This window comes from Apteryx mantelli, chromosome 4 (genome assembly GCF_036417845.1).
Source record: "Apteryx mantelli isolate bAptMan1 chromosome 4, bAptMan1.hap1, whole genome shotgun sequence".
Lineage (NCBI taxonomy): Eukaryota > Metazoa > Chordata > Aves > Apterygiformes > Apterygidae > Apteryx > Apteryx mantelli.
Genome location: NC_089981.1, coordinates 30,688,293 through 30,700,984, shown reverse-complemented (window position 1 = coordinate 30,700,984; position 12,692 = coordinate 30,688,293).

The following is a 12,692-nucleotide window of genomic DNA, read 5'->3' as shown; positions in this document are numbered from 1 at the left end:
CAAACACCTAGTGTAGCATGTGTGCATAGAACATCTTTAATGGTGTAATAATCTCTAGTTAATAATTAAATCTCTGTGAGCTTTTGAAATTTGTGGATGCTACAGTATTTAATTGCTGTATGTGAGACTTTTTTAAAAAGGAGCATTCATAATTCAAGCTTCGTAAAGGGAATCCTGGTCTTTTGTAGATGCTAATTTAACATAGCACAGGTTTAACTCATTATTAATAATAATGATTATTAATAATAATGAGAAAGTTGGTATCTCAAGCTAAAAATGATACCAGATTTGGGAGTGCAATTAAAATTTTTAGGCTATTGATTGTCAAACTGCAGTTCGGAGATGGTTCATTAGTGAATGACAGTCACAAGTGCTGAAGTATGTCAGTTTTCAGTAAGTGACACTTTTTAGTAGGTTTAATACAATAAATCACTAAAGCACAAGAAGGCATGCATCACATTAATGAAAATATAGTTATGGTCCATCAGTATTTTAGAATAAATAGCTTGCCTTCATTCTAAGAGAAGATGAACTTTTAAGTTAGCCTGTGGGAACTGGATACCTGTCTCTCCATAGGCTCTTTCAAAATTATGCTTTAGTCATTTTTCCTCCAGTAAAAGAGTTCACATGCTGCTGCCCCAACAGTCATGTCCAAGATTTGATGGGTAGTGAAAAAAGTTCTGAAAACTAAATGGAGGGAATATTAACATGTAACTTTTATCTTCAATTGTATGCTAAAACATTAGGAGTGCAAAATCTTAAGAAAATGAGTAAATGTCAGAATACAAACTGATGTTGTTCTTGCTCATAGTAATATTACCCCAATTTTTTCATACAGAAAGCCTGTTTAAAGAGGGAGCATACATGAATATCATTCATTTGGGATGTCTTCTTTGAAGTGCTTCAGCTCTGATTTTTCAAATAGACTGTAGCTGGGAGGCCTAATTCCCATTTCAGAGGTTGGCAGCCTTATCATTTATATAGCCAGCATAGCAGTGCATGTTTTCCTTGGTACTGCTCTATTAAAAAAGCTTCAAGTTTGCAACCCTTGGCAAATTGCTAATGAATATCAAAAGGAAGTAGCCATTTTGTATGTTTCTAGCTAACACTAGAAATGTGGCCAGTGCTGATGCAGCATTCTTTTAGAGCTCTGTATTGTCAGAGCTTTAAAGAAAGCAGCTGAAAGCCTCTCCCCTTTTCAGTCTTTGGAAAGTCCACTTCTACTGATGGAAGCAGAGATTTGTAAAAGTTCAGGATATCACAATTCACCAGTGCTTTGCACTGCCAGTCACTTTGTTGTTTTAGCCTCACATAACTTTTCCAGAATCGCACAGGCAGTTCTGAAGCATTTCTCAGAAAACCTTAGGCTAGCCTCTTGCCTATTGACTGCACCATCCAATCCTTTCCATAAAAAACCCTGTAAAATTTGCCCTTGTGTGGCTGGAGTAAAGATAGGGTAAGGCGAGAAGAGAGGTTAGTAGACTTAATGCAAGGTGGAGAAGAGACAATTATATAGACTTCTGCATCTCTAAAGATACCTTTTGCTGAATTTCCATTTCTTGGATTTTAGCTCCCTAAATATGAAGCAGACCAATAAAAATCTAAGACTAGAGAGTAAATTACTGGTGAATAAGATCTTTAAAAGTGGACCACTGATTACTTCTAATTTTTCTGTAATTGTTAGAAAGGGGCTTTTACATTTTATTTTTTTTATTGGATTGTTTCTTGAATGCATTGAGACTCAAGAGCTAGACTCAAAATTTTTATTTAAAGATAAAGAATCATTGCATTACATCATACATTACATACCTCTTTAGACAAGGTAGACTGCAGTGTATATGCAGAATATTAAGAATAAAAATTTTTTTTCTAGGGGTTAGAATGCTGTGGCAAATTAAAGCTTTAGATTAACTATGTAAAAAGTATTCACTCCTTTTAAAGAGATTGTTGTAGGAAATAGTCTTGTAGGTGTAGTAGGAGAGTAGGTAAGCAGCCTTCTCTGAAAGAAGTTAAACTTCAGAAGATTAAAGAAAAAAACATTCTCAGTTTTAAGGTAGCTTGTAAACATTGTGTTCTGCTATTCTTAAACAGTGTTTTCTGATATAATCTCTGTGAGCATGCAAGTGCTTTTCTGTTCTCTGACACTGTAATCCCTTTTGCTTAAGACCTCTTTAATCAAAAGCAGCTGGGGATTATTTTAATTAATTATTAATCAGCAGCCAAGATTCATTGATATTTTTGTTAAAGATTATCTTCCTACACTGGTTTCAAGACACTGAGCTGCTATCATGTAGAGTTTGAGGGATCCCAGCAAATCTCGCACTGACTGTGCTGCCTTAGGCTCATGGCCAGACTGCAGTAGGGAGCCTACTGTAGCTCCTTTGCCTAAAACATGTGCACAAGCTAGGAAATCTGCTGTCTCTTTCTAAGCATACAGACTAGTAAGGTGTACTGCGTACATCCTTTCTGGAATAGGGGTTAGTATGTTATCTAGCCCCCTCCTATAGGGCTGGGGGGTGGCAAGGGGAAGGCATCTCTGTCCACACCAACATAATAAAGGCTTAAGTGTGGGAAGGCAAGAAAGGAGAGTTGCCTTGAATGCATACTGTGATGGTAATGTCAATCACTGAAATCGTTCAGTGACTTCAGAGGTTCAAAAAAAAAACCTTACAGTGACATAGCCAGTATATTTAAAAACATTGAATTAACACTTATGGCATATGAGGATTGCTCTTGGAGAGTCACCATGAGAGTGCAAAGGCAGCGCTAAATAAGACTCTGTAATGTGCAAAAATAACAGTAGCTTAGCTTCACATGGGACTGCTCTCAGCGTGGACACTCAAAGTATTTATAGCTGCCCTTGAGTCCAGGAGAGTTAAACAGTTCAGGTTTGCATTAGGGGTTCCCAGTGACCCTTCAGATTAAATCTGATGATGTTTAATATTACTAACAAGTGCTAATTATACTGCTCACAGTTCTTTGGCCAAGCAGGGGGTGGTTTCCCATCCTCAACGAGGCCTAGTGCATAGGCCTTGACCCAGACTTATGATCCTGGGTGGCCTTCCCCTGAATAAAAAATGTTTTCTTCACATTTTCTTCAAAAGGTGCCAGGACTATGACTGTAAGCTGGTAGTGCCCGACTACCTGGACCTCGCCACATGCCATCTCGTGGCCCTGGCAAGTGCAAGGGCAGTACTGCAGCAGGATTTGAACCCTGGGCTCCCTTGTTGTGCAGCCTCTGCGGTTGGGCTCCCTGCCCTGTCCAGGGGTAGGGATCTGCCAGCCTTTTCTGCAGGGGTGGTGGGAGGACAGCAAGAGGGGGCTGTGACCTCTCTTTCCATTTCCATATAAATGCTGCTTAGTGACAAGGCTTGACACTCCCTGTCTGCATTGCTCTCTGTGGTCACAAGTCATTTTCTTCCACTGGTGATGGGGAGTGCTGGGAGGGACTGGGTTATTTTGTAGCAGTTTTAGGATGAGGGGGAGTTGCTCTTCAGCTGTAGGTCATTCCTCCTGCCAGGGTTTACTCCTGTCCTCTCGCAGGATGATCATGCATCCACAGCCCTGTGGCTTTCTGCTTGTGGAGATATGGCATGCAGAGAGCAAACATTGGGTCTCCACAGGGACAGGACACAGGGTGTCAGACATCCCTAAAGTAGCTTTTAAATGAGGAGGATTTCTCGGGTTTTCTGCCTTTGCCTGTTGATTTTGTTCTCAGGTGTCACAGACGGGAAACACATCTGCAGGCTTTCTGTCCCCTTCAAGTTGTCCCAAGATTAAGAGGGGCTTAAAAAACAGATGCTCATTTTAGACCTTATGCTCGGCTCTGAAAGGGATGTCATATGTACAGAGCTGTTAGGAGGCTTGGTCTAAAACCCCCTCTGCTGCTGACTCTATGGTTCTCCGAGCTCAACCTTGTCCTTGTTTTGCAATAGGCTGTCTGCTGAATGTCTGTAGCGTTCTAGTACTTTAAGGCCTCATCTCCTGTGGGGGTTGCTGGACGCTTTCTTGCATGAATTAATGTAGCTTTACCTTTGGCAGCAGCAAAGGGAGCTGCCAGAGGTCTGACATAGCATTTAAAATGTCAGCTGCCAGTCTACGGCAGCTGCCAGCACTGGAGCTCTCGCATGGGTAATGCTGTCAAAGGATGAATGCAGGGAATGTTAGTGTGGACATAGTGTGAGTCAGGCTGGGCTGGGACTTGTCTACAAAGTATCCTCAGACTGGTAAAACACTGTCTGAAATCTCCCAGCAAGTTGTCTCCTGTTCTGCTTGGGTCATATGATGGGAAACAGTACAGACTCTTGACTGTTATGTTTTAAATTTAGACCTGAATATAAGTAGCCTGTCAGACTATGGGGTCTGCATTGATACAGTAATCCTGTGGAGCTAGTAGTTTTTCTTCTGAGTGAAAGGTTAAAACAAAGCACTAAGTAGTGAGAATTTTAAGAATCTAGTTGCTAAAAGCAATCTCATTTGTTCATGTATATGTCAATTCTAATGTTCTTTTGGTTTTGAAGTGACTTTTCATCTAAATGTTTGGAGTCCACCTCGTTGATTGGACTCAATTAACATGGGGGGGAAAAGTAATAATACAAAAGAATTATAACTGCTGTCCTTGTTTGTCATCACTGCCTTTTCAAAAAGATGCCTCTGGAGAGGACATGTGTTTCCCCAATATTTTAATTTGAAGGTTTGGCTGCAGAACTGACTTTGACATGTGTGCACTTTTATGCTAATTTGGGTCTCCTAATCTGTGCTAGCACAGGATGTAAATTTCTTGCTCTACTCTTACTTCTTTGCCCATTGCAAAGTAATTGTGACAGTTGTGAAAAGTTCAATGCCTAGCCATCTGCCTATTACCTCTGCTTTAGGCTGGACTTGTTAACTGGGTCTGTTGGATGGAAACACATCTAACTGAGATGCCTACATAGAGACGAATTCCAAATCTTTTGGATCAGATCTAAATCCATTCATGGGACTTAGCTTTTCAGCAGAGGGTTCTTTTAAATGCTGATGTTAAAGGAGGAGTGCGAATGCTCTTTGGGTTTTTTCATTTGGCTGATTAGTAATGTCCGTGGAATGGCAGAGGGGCCTGAATTAGAAGGGTCTGTATGCCAGACTTGTTGATATAGTAATGAGCTGGGCTCTGTATAGTATTTACCGCAGGTTTTTTTTCATATGGAATGAATGTCTGTCATTCTTTATCCAAGAAACTTGCCTTTTTCTTTCCCTACGCCTTCACTCATGTGTTGTTTTTATATTCCTTGTGGTAACAAAAGGTTTACACTAAGCAGCCCAAACCAATTTTAAAATGCAAACTTTAGTGTATAGAGTTGTGCTTTTGATACTGCCATTAAAGGAAGCACTTAATGGAAATCAAATTCCAAATATGTGGTTGGGAATCATGTCTACCAGGATAAAAGAGAGCCAAAAGCATGCATGAACTTGTTCATGTTCTAGGTTTACTACCACATCCAGGAAAATTTGCATAACAATCCCACATCTTACTTTGCATCCAAGAGCTGTGGTGTATTGTGGATTATTTATTTATTTATTTATTTAAGTCTAGGAAGGTTTCTGAAATGGGGAAAGTGCTAACCTCAGATCATCAAAGGACTACCTCATCAAAACTGCCCAAGAGGTTATAACAAAGATAATAGAAGTAAGTCATATTTGTCTTTTAGGATTTTTTTTGTCTTTTCTGACTGCTGAATTCTAGAAAAAGAAAAAAAAGCCTGACTATAGCAAAAGTTTTGAAGGTTGTAAAATGTGTTAATAAAAAAGAAATTTTTCTAATCCTTCAGTCTCGTCTTCCCTATTTTATTGCTGCTGCTTCAGCCTCTTTCTGGTTTTGCATGTCCTAGATTTCTCCAAAGAAAGGCTGAAACTCTAGCATACCTGTCTTCTGTTAGTCTTCTTTCTGTATTTCTGTGTTACTTAATTTCATGTCTTCAGATTTATTCAGGATGTAGTACACATATTTCAGGAATGAAGAGGTTAGTGAAGCTTTAGCTACCTCATAAAAACATTGATGTTCTTGGCAGCCTTGGCACAGTAGTTTTGCTGCAGTCACAAATAAGCAGTATTATCCTTTTTGGTTGCTACATTCCCATACAGCCAAATTAGATTAAATAGAATCTTGAGAGTCCTTTTGTGCATTCCTCAGCAGTACTAGCAATTTTATGGTGCCTTTTTTGAAAATTGAAAGGGCAACTGTTAATGCATAATCGGTGTTAATCAAGCCAGGAATCACTATGTTAAAAAGAATAAAACAGTGATCACAAAAAGGTGTTTTGAAGATGTTTTCATGATTTAATTTTTGCAAATAAGAAATTCATAGCATAAGAAACAATTCTCAAAGCTTCGCTGCTTTTGGTTTCTGATTCTTTGGCTGCTTAGACAATGGCTTTACCTGAGGATGAAGTAACAAGCTTTTTTTTTTTTTCCCTTTGAGGAAAAGGAAGGAATGAAAACATTTAGTCAAATGTTCTTTGTGAGGGCTTTTATTTATTTATTTACTTGTTTGTTTATTTAAAGTCTCCTGCAGAAGGTGAATATTTTAAGAAGTTTCAGACAAATTACTAGTTGCTTTTCGTGTCGGATTGGCTCTTTCAAATCCATCATGTGGCTGCGGATGATGCCACTCAATATGCTTGAACTGCTTAATGACTTTTTTCTAGACAGTGTTATTTTGTAAAACAGTATTTACATAAGATGTTGTTTCAACTGCAGAATTAGTTTGGTACCAATATGCAGTATGACAAAATCTTGTTAAAACTGTAGTACCTGTGGGACATTCACAGGCAGAACTAAAGAGCTAGGTATGAAAGGAAAAACAAGCCAGTATTTCTTATGCAATACTCACTTCATCTGTATAAAGTCATGAGATGTTGAGAAATATGATTTCAAGTACATGGTTATTTTGGTCATGTTGCTTCCCTGACTATTTGCTTATGTACATTTCAGGAGGCTGTAAATATTATTGTTAAATGCATAAGATGTTTAATGCGTATGAATTTTCTTGCAGCCTTAAATCTTGGAAGTGGCTGCGATTTATGGTTTTGAACTATCCATTTACATTCCATTAACTATCTTGCATTTTCTTGCATTTTTAAGAAAGGGGTGGGGGTATTTTTACTTGTTATCCGTTACTTACTTTTTAATTTTTAAGGTTACCTTATGCTTCTGAGCAAACATATTCTGCCATAGCTGAAATATCTAAACTTTTAGCTTTGTCAGGTATGCCAGGCCTGAGGTAGTTAAGAGTATGGTGGTCAGCATATGGATGAGCGCAGCTATTTTCAACCCAGAAGAGGAAGTCTTTGTTTTTAAAATTGAGAATAAGCTCAGGAAACATTTTCTACTGCAAACTAGACATATCTACAAATTAAAAGAAGTTAGATGTTAGAAGTCTTATAGTTAAATGATAACTGTGGCATGATGCCCTTATCTAATATTTTCTCTTTTGTTTCTTTGAATTTATTATATATTTATATTATTTAAACCTCAGTCTCAAAAAATTTTCTTAGTGATGTTCTTGGGAGCAGAATTAGGCCCTCTTCTGTCACTATCCTCTGAAGAGGCTTGAGATGAGTAGTTTAGCATCTCTCTGAGTACTCAGGCTTTTTAATTTTAATAGTTTGGTCTTAACACCATACTAACAACACTTCCTTGTTCTCCGTGAACATTATATCATTGTCAGAAAACTTTTATGCAAATTTCAAGTATGGGAACAGCTCTCTGTGAGCATTAGAATTTGCTATGCATGATGTAATTCACAAGACTTACAGTTTTGCAAGCTGCTCTATATACTGAATTTTTTTTCATGGGACTGTCATGACTCTTTCTTTCCTGAGCTCTCCCAGTTCAACCCAGAAGAAGCAATTAAATTTTTGTATAAGTTTGGAACTTACCTTGATTATAAAGACCTCTCCAGAAAAGGACATGGCAAAGTGAAAGACAAATCCCCAGACTTTGGAAAAGAATGAGAGACACAGGGAGAAGAAAAAAAAAGTCTAACCTCTGTAAAACAGAAGAATCTGGATTTGTTTGTGGGGAAACCCCTCCTTCTCATCTTAAACATCTTAAAAAGAACAAACATGATACAGAAACAAAAAATTGGCTGAACTGTATACAAAGAGATTCTTGGAAGAAGCAGAACACTTTTTCTCTGTGGGCCTTTATAGGCAAAAAACAATGCAAAAACAATGAAGTTCCTGATACTGCAGTGGTTAATGATAATCAAGAAAGCTTTAGACAAGAAAATATTATATTGTAAAAATGCAAAAAAGTAATATTAATGTCATACAAAATGATCTCAGTTGTCTTGCTTCATCACAACAGTCTTTTGTTGCGGCAAAGCCTGAACATGATGTACTGAATCACAGAGGCTGTTCTAGGTTTCAGACACCTTGCAAACAGGAGGTTCTTGATTCTACTGTAAACTGTTTTAGTCGTGGAGTCATAGCCAAATTTAAAAAGAACAGGAAATTGCATAAGGAAGTCCCTGTTGGTTGTTTACTGGTAGCCAGTGCCACTGAAATAAACAACTGTGCTGGCAGTACAGAGCCTCTTTTGTCATGTAGTCCAGCAGCACTGGAGATGAAAACTCTCAACTTGGGAGTTGAATTTAGTGGGAGAAGCCTAAGGGACAAGAGAGTCTTCTCATATGAATTTGAAAACTGGAGCAATATGCAGCAGTTTCGATCATAATCAGGAGCTTTTTTAAGCTCAGAAGTTGCTTTTGCCAATATCACTCTGTAATCAGAACTGTGCTAAAGATACAAGCATAGAAAGAAGTTGCAAAACAAGCAAACAAACGAAACACCCAAGCCTCCCCCCAACACAGCAGAGAGATTTTACAGTTTTCTCAGGAGTCTTTGGAGCAAGAAACCTGTGATGAAAAGAGTCAGGTTTCTCAATACAGGATGACATCAAGATGAGGAAGAGAGAGATTTCTCAACAAGAGAGCATACAATAGAGACAGAGGACTTCTTCAGTTCTCTAGCCATAGCTACCTCTTTATTAAGTAGAGAAAGATTTGCAGACTGCCTCGAAAAACCACTAGACCTCAGTGTGCCTTGCAGAATTAGAGCAAGTGATGATAGTACAGAAGTGCTTTCCTCATTGGAAGATACTGGCGATAGTTTCACATGTTTTCCGAGCATATGTAAACCACAGGATCCACTAAACAACATCCTTCTGCAGGTCTGATGTTTTACCAGGAAAGGGAAAAATCATGTTTTCACTAAGTCACAAAAATTCAATGAGGTAAACTGTGTTCAGACACTGCTTAATTCATCTTATTTCTTTAAAGTGAAAGGTGATTCAGATGCTGAATGTTCTAGAATGCCATGAATTAATCCACTGCCAAAAAACAGGAAAAAAAACCTCAGGAATTTAAAAAGACTAAAACATCCTTCTTGTTCCACCGCTGAGCAAACTAAAAGAAGTGTATTTACATACATTCACTGGAGGTCCTTAAGACTGTCTTATTATCTCAGTATAGTAGAATGTAATGAGTGGACTGGGGAGAAAACATGCTCTTCTCTTGAAATGATAAAACTTCTAATAGGTCTTAGTGAAATACTCAAGTTGCGTTACTTTTCATAGTCTGAAGACCCCCATATTCAGATAGTAAGGGCATATATATTTTCTAGTTTCTGACATTACATGTTTAAAAATTCCAAATAAATATACAAGAAAGGATAATGTATTAAAAGCACTTTATTCAATTTGTAAAATAGACTAACTTCAGATTCCTATTTATATAGATCTGTCAGATTTTACTTTGCTGGTGAAAGGGAATTTGTGTACTTTCTGATACGTTAAGAATAGATAGGAAGGCAACATGTGGATCCAGATAAAGGAGCAATGGGGGAGTGTAGTTTCATAGCTCTGGTATTGCAATCTCAATCCAGTTTTGTCTGCCTATTACATTTGTAGCATATTAGTTTGCATATTGTGGCAAGTAACATGTTCCTTAAGCTACTGCTGATTTATGTGCGATGTTTGTATGTAGAAGAAATATAGAATACCTGAGCTAGCGTAGTCACTGTGGCCAGAAAACAAACTTTTGTAATGATCTCTCATTACAAACTTACTTTTTGTAATAAACTAGATTGTTTTTTGTCTAAACAGATAACACGATAAGCTTTTTATTATTTAAAATGGATTACGAGTACCTGAAGTAGCAAGGCCATCCTACAAAGGGCTAGCATCCTGCATTGACAGCTGTTCAACTAAGACATGTTAAAAAGCTGCATTTAAAAAGATTTAGTTATGTAATGATGGCAGAAGCATTCTTAATTAAACAGGTAAGGTGAAGGTAAAATGGGTGGAATAGAGATGGCAAGAGAAGATATTTTTGAATGGGAAAAGTTGCTGTCAAAAAAGGTGTTGGCATTCTTGCCTCTCTATACTTCTACTTACTTCTACTGTGCCAGCTTATCTGCTTACTACTTTTGAACCACTTCTGATACGGTTATGTAGAGACAATATTTTACATTTGTTGTATGGCAACATTTTCAGGGTAGAGACTCTTCCTTTGTTCAGTTAGAACTTAACGTAATGGAATTTGGATGTTTAGGTATTCCTGTAATAAGGTTAATAATTTTAAGGATATATTCTACTAAAAGATTCTTTTGACTAAAGGATAAAAGATGCTTAAAACCAGTCATATTTACTATAAGGTATTTTTTCCAAAATAGTCAGTGTTCTTGTAAATCATCTTTATTTATTTAGGCTGGACAACACTGACTCATTATGTTGAATGTGATTTACAATTATCAGCTTATTTTCTAGGTGAGATATCGGTGTTTTGATGTTTCCTCTTTCAGGGAAAGCATGCTTATTTTTTGCTGTCTGGTAGTATTTTTTTCTGGTATTTTTTGCTGCTGGTTTTGCTTATTCACTTCTTTCCTTTTAGTTCTGATGAACTGAGAATCTTAAAAAAACTATGGGTACGTTTTAATTATGGACTATTGGTAATACTGAGAATTAGGGTTTTTTTTGTGAAAATATTGCAAATGTTGAGTCAAATTAATTCAGTGAACGAACTATGAATAAAAATTCTTCCTACAAGAATAACATTTTAGAGTGAATTTATAAAGATATGTGTGATAATCTTTTAAGAGTTCTTTCAAATACTTCAAAACCTTTCTTTACGTGAAGGCCAGAGGCCTGGATGAAAATTCAGCATTTAAAAAGCCTTTTTTCCTTCAAGCTCAATGTGATACTGTTCTTTTGTATGATGCTGGTGTTTCTTCATATTCTTCTTAGCAGTAATATGGGATTATATGTAGCTTTAACAATTCCAGATTTACCCAAGGGATTTGTAAGAAAGGATCTCTTTAAAAACCTCAGTTTAGATAAATAGTAAGTCTTCATGTTTGCAATGTGTTAAACTACACCTGCAAGGTGAAATACTTAGTGTTTTAACTTGTGAAGGGAAGACCAAGTATAAGAATCCTTGGCTTTTGGTTCAGGAAATGATTTGTTTTCAGGAAATCTCATGGAAATTTCTTTTATAATTCTGCATTCCTTACCATACTCTTATAAATGGCTAAAAATGGTGTTTCAGCATGCACACTATAGCTGAGGATAGATCTATCCAAAATTCTTACTCCGTCATTCTCCAAATGCTCTCTATGAATCTGCTGGGAAAGTGTGCTACTTAGTCATGATTTTGGATAAGGAAGAAACTCTATCTTGAATTATACAGATAATTTCAATAGCTGAAATGCATTACAGGGAAGTCCTTATTGTGTTGTGAAACAATTTTGTGGAAGAATTCCTCCAGTTTCAGAGGGTGATTTTCACTGTGATGCTGATAATAAAGAAGTTTGGGTAGAATAAAAAATAGCCAGTTGAAAAGAATGAATAGTCAGTTGAAATCTGACTTTTCATGATGGATTCAGAGATTGGTGATAGTTACTTCCAGTTGCAGGTATGCTGATGTTTGGCTGAACTCAGCCTTTAGACTGTTCTGCAGATCTCCCCAAAAAGTAGACAGTCATAACTGCTGCTGCTTCTAAAGAAAGAAAAGAAGGCTTTGAAGAAAAAAAATTATAAAACTAGGATTTTGTAACACTTAAAGTAGCTTAGGCTTTTCAGCTCCGTTTTACTACAAGCAGAGTTGTGAGTTTTCACTGCTTGCCAAAAAACAAAAAAAAAGCTCCAATGTGGGAATTCATGTAGGAAGCTCGCATCACCTGTGAGGAGTTCAGCGACTCAGACCTTTGACAGCTGTTGTTCTGCTCTCCAACCTTCTGGCAGTGCTTGGGGCAGGGTAGATTGTAACAGCTGATAGCGGCTCTTCCAGGATTTTTCAGAAAAGACAAATCCTCTGTATTGGTCATTATCTTTGAACTTAAATATTTCCTAAATTCCTGCTTATTTAATAGCCTCTATTACTAAGTTCCTCCTGCAACTATCCCTTCCTTTGAAGGGATTCTGCAGATACCGACCACTTCTAAGGATAGGATTCTCAATAGAAGGTTAGTTGGTCTGCTCAGATATATGAGTTTATGCAGTGTTACAAAAATCTTACGCTTTATGAAGCATCTTCTTCACCATGTAGACATGACCTCTGTATGCCACACTTCTAATGTTTCTGATTTTTTTTAACAGGCTTTTTAAGAAAGCAAAGCAAGCTCGGGTGTGTAGGAGGGACCAAATATACGAGCGTG